Source organism: Sesamum indicum, linkage group LG6 (genome assembly GCF_026168435.1).
Source record: "Sesamum indicum cultivar Baizhima isolate 11 linkage group LG6, ASM2616843v1, whole genome shotgun sequence".
Taxonomy (NCBI): domain Eukaryota; kingdom Viridiplantae; phylum Streptophyta; class Magnoliopsida; order Lamiales; family Pedaliaceae; genus Sesamum; species Sesamum indicum.
The window spans coordinates 11,159,124-11,164,688 of record NC_142662.1 but is presented as its reverse complement, the minus strand read 5'-3'; positions in this window follow the sequence as shown (position 1 = coordinate 11,164,688).

Here is a 5,565-nt window from a genome sequence, read left to right as displayed (position 1 = left end):
TTTTATCCATAATTTACATGTGGAACCTTCTTAAGAAACTCAACTCAAAAGGAGATCATTTTCTATGTGATACAAGAAGAGGTTCACATATAAGAAGAAAAGAAAACAAACTTAGAACATAACATGATTGCTAATCTATCATAACTAGAAGTGAGACACCATTGGAGGACAATTAATAGTGCACTACGTATTGAAGCTTGTTTGGCAAAACTCAACCATTCAAGAGTAGCAATATCAGCAGCATCTCCAAAATAAAATCCTAAAACAATAGATCGAATAAACAAAATAAGCACTTTAATTGTCAGATATTGATATTAAATAACTTATAGAGATAGATCAACATAAATATTGACAGGAATTAAGCCAGTAAAAGTGACTTACCAGGACTGAACCTCGAGTGATAAGCTTTTGGGAAGTGACAATAAATTCTCCAATAGCTCACCCTACCAATGAACTAATGAATGGGTTTAACATAACAATCCAGCAACACACAATTGTGGGGGACAAATGACATGATATTATAGAATATGAATAGTCACTTGCACCATGGAACACCAACACCAAGAAGCACTTCCCGCGACATCACCATGGTCTTCTCACCAAGTGTACAAATGTAACTGAAATAAAATTATCTCATGAACTTCATTAGAAGAGTTAAAAGAAAAATGGAAGACAAAAAAGGAATCTTATTTTATTTTCAATTATTAGTTAACAATGATTCCCGACCTTATATACCTGGATAAACTGCATTCATGGGTCAGTAAAGTTAAAAAGTTATGATACTTCTCTATATCCAGCATGAAAGATTTCTTTAACTGTTATATTCAAGCACAACCTGTACATTTTCCTTCTAAGTTTTACAGTTGGGGGGTGGGGGTAAGGGGGGTGGGGGGGAGAACCCATGTAAGAAGCATCACTGTATACTCATCTTGAACCTGTTGAGATGGCAATCTAAAAGAAATAATTCATAAAATTAAAGAACTATAATAATATAAAATTTAAATGTCGTTACAATAATTATTTTCAGTTATATTGGTAAAATAATATCAAGGCAAAAATCTATCTCCTACTAACCAAAAATAATAGTCACATAAGAAAAGGCATCTCTAGATAAATGATTTTTATACAACAAACAAATTATGTGGGAGAGAAAAATATCTAAACAATAACACCAAATACAAGTGGCATAAGATTTTTTACAGAAATGATCTAAAAGACTTAGGGGCTTCTGGCGGCTTTGAAGATATTTGGCCAGTACATGGTGTGTTTTTTTCCATAATTTACTAAATGTGGAACCTTCTTAAGTAACTCAACTCACAAGGACTACGTAATATAACTATTAAAAGTTTAGTTTAGTCAAATTAAAAACGGTAAGAAATTATTTGAACTCTTCATAATTTTTACATAGAAGTAAATGTAGATAGATATAGATATAGATTTCTAGTTCTATTTCAAATTAAGCTTATGATGGCCTCGGGTAAACCCAAATCCATTCTCTAATATTTCTTACATCCAATCAGACAAATCAATCTCTATCATTTTTCACATCTTTTTCTGTATCATGTACACACTTTTATAAATTAAAGGATATGCAATAGATTATGCTTTTGGTGTATAAAAGCAACAAATATTTTCAATGTTGTAATATTTTAAAGCATGGAAACATGCACATAAAGAGAACAAGTGAAGCAACAAGTCATGGAGCATACTCTTATCAGTCAAACTCATGGTATCGATGACTATTGATAAAGATTACCTTAGCTTATCCAAAGCCATTCACTTGTTGACAAAAACCGTGAGTTCAAAAAGCAAACATACTATTACATCAGAATGATCCTATTATTTGCTGCAATGTAATTAGTATATTCCACGGCCAAGTTTATACACTTGAGTCGCACAAAATAAAATTACATGCTACATATATGGGCTCTGGCACTTCATCTATCCGAAGAAATAGCATAAATGGATAAAGAGAACACATAAAGCCAGAAGTCATGGAGCATACAAAATAATTCAAAGTCGTAGGAAGATGAAAACAAGAGAACATACCATGAGGGCCTTAGAATCATTAAAATTATCGTATTGCACAAGAGTCACCTTATAAACCTCACATTATTCTTGTTCCTTAGAGACGTCCTCTATGTAGATTCCAAAATAAATTGACATGTAGGGTTAAAAGAGAACGAGGGAGATCGATGATGATCATCAAAAGAAAAGCTGCCTCCACTACAATAAAATGGCCCAAATTGTCCATTAGCATATAAATATGATGTGTATCTACCTCAAAGCACATACAACATACAAATAATATGGGAGAGAAAAGCATCTAAAAATAAAAGCAAAAATGAGTGACATAAGGGTTGTTGCCAAAATGATCTAACAATCTAAGTTTTATCCATAATTTACATGTGGAACCTTCTTAAGAAACTCAACTCAAAAGGAGATCATTTTCTATGTGATACAAGAAGAGGTTCGCATATAAGAAGAAAAGAAAACAAACTTAGAACATAACATGATTGCTAATCTATCATAACTAGAAGTGAGAAACCATTGGAGGACAATTAATAGTGCACTACGTATTGAAGCTTGTTTGGCAAAACTCAACCATTCAAGAGTAGCAATATCAGCAGCATCTCCAAAATAAAATCCTAAAACAATAGATCGAATAAACAAAATAAGCACTTTAATTGTCAGATATTGATATTAAATAACTTATAGAGATAGATCAACATAAATATTGACAGGAATTAAGCCAGTAAAAGTGACTTACCAGGACTGAACCTCGAGTGATAAGCTTTTGGGAAGTGACAATAAATTCTCCAATAGCTCACCCTACCAATGAACTAATGAATGGGTTTAACATAACAATCCAGCAACACACAATTGTGGGGGACAAATGACATGATATTATAGAATATGAATAGTCACTTGCACCATGGAACACCAACACCAAGAAGCACTTCCCGCGACATCACCATGGTCTTCTCACCAAGTGTACAAATGTAACTGAAATAAAATTATCTCATGAACTTCATTAGAAGAGTTAAAAGAAAAATGGAAGACAAAAAAGGAATCTTATTTTATTTTCAATTATTAGTTAACAATGATTCCCGACCTTATATACCTGGATAAACTGCATTCATGGGTCAGTAAAGTTAAAAAGTTATGATACTTCTCTATATCCAGCATGAAAGATTTCTTTAACTGTTATATTCAAGCACAACCTGTACATTTTCCTTCTAAGTTTTACAGTTGGGGGGTGGGGGTAAGGGGGGTGGGGGGGAGAACCCATGTAAGAAGCATCACTGTATACTCATCTTGAACCTGTTGAGATGGCAATCTAAAAGAAATAATTCATAAAATTAAAGAACTATAATAATATAAAATTTAAATGTCGTTACAATAATTATTTTCAGTTATATTGGTAAAATAATATCAAGGCAAAAATCTATCTCCTACTAACCAAAAATAATAGTCACATAAGAAAAGGCATCTCTAGATAAATGATTTTTATACAACAAACAAATTATGTGGGAGAGAAAAATATCTAAACAATAACACCAAATACAAGTGGCATAAGATTTTTTACAGAAATGATCTAAAAGACTTAGGGGCTTCTGGCGGCTTTGAAGATATTTGGCCAGTACATGGTGTGTTTTTTTCCATAATTTACTAAATGTGGAACCTTCTTAAGTAACTCAACTCACAAGGACTACGTAATATAACTATTAAAAGTTTAGTTTAGTCAAATTAAAAACGGTAAGAAATTATTTGAACTCTTCATAATTTTTACATAGAAGTAAATGTAGATAGATATAGATATAGATTTCTAGTTCTATTTCAAATTAAGCTTATGATGGCCTCGGGTAAACCCAAATCCATTCTCTAATATTTCTTACATCCAATCAGACAAATCAATCTCTATCATTTTTCACATCTTTTTCTGTATCATGTACACACTTTTATAAATTAAAGGATATGCAATAGATTATGCTTTTGGTGTATAAAAGCAACAAATATTTTCAATGTTGTAATATTTTAAAGCATGGAAACATGCACATAAAGAGAACAAGTGAAGCAACAAGTCATGGAGCATACTCTTATCAGTCAAACTCATGGTATCGATTACTATTGATAAAGATTACCTTAGCTTATCCAAAGTCATTCACTTGTTGACAAAAACCTAGAGTTCAAAGAGCAAACATACTATCACATGAGAATGATCCTATTATATGCTGCAATGTAATTAGTATATTCCACGGCCAAGTTTATACACTTGAGTCGCACAAAATAAAATTACATGCTACATATATGGGCTCTGGCACTTCATCTATCCGAAGAGATAGCATAAATGGATAAAGAGAACACATAAAGCAAGAAGTCATGGAGCATACTTTTATAATTCAAAGTCGTAGGAAGATGAAAACAAGAGAACATACCATGAGGGCCTTTGAATCATTAAAATTATCGTATTGCACAAGAGTCACCTTATAAACCTCACATTATTCTTGTTCCTTAGAGACGTCCTCTATGTAGATTCCAAAATAAATTGACATGTAGGGTTAAAAGAGAACGAGGGAGATCGATGATGATCATCAAAAGAAAAGCTGCCTCCACTACAATAAAATGGCCCAAATTGTCCATTAGCATATAAATATGATGTGTATCTACCTCAAAGCACATACAACATACAAATAATATAGGAGAGAAAAGCATCTAAAAATAAAAGCAAAAATGAGTGACATAAGGGTTGTTGCCAAAATGATCTAACAATCTAAGTTTTATCCATAATTTACATGTGGAACCTTCTTAAGAAACTCAACTCAAAAGGAGATCATTTTCTATGTGATACAAGAAGAGGTTCACATATAAGAAGAAAAGAAAACAAACTTAGAACATAACATGATTGCTAATCTATCATAACTAGAAGTGAGACACCATTGGAGGACAATTAATAGTGCACTACGTATTGAAGCTTGTTTGGCAAAACTCAACCATTCAAGAGTAGCAATATCAGCAGCATCTCCAAAATAAAATCCTAAAACAATAGATCGAATAAACAAAATAAGCACTTTAATTGTCAGATATTGATATTAAATAACTTATAGAGATAGATCAACATAAATATTGACAGGAATTAAGCCAGTAAAAGTGACTTACCAGGACTGAACCTCGAGTGATAAGCTTTTGGGAAGTGACAATAAATTCTCCAATAGCTCACCCTACCAATGAACTAATGAATGGGTTTAACATAACAATCCAGCAACACACAATTGTGGGGGACAAATGACATGATATTATAGAATATGAATAGTCACTTGCACCATGGAACACCAACACCAAGAAGCACTTCCCGCGACATCACCATGGTCTTCTCACCAAGTGTACAAATGTAACTGAAATAAAATTATCTCATGAACTTCATTAGAAGAGTTAAAAGAAAAATGGAAGACAAAAAAGGAATCTTATTTTATTTTCAATTATTAGTTAACAATGATTCCCGACCTTATATACCTGGATAAACTGCATTCATGGGTCAGTAAAGTTAAAAAGTTATGATACTTC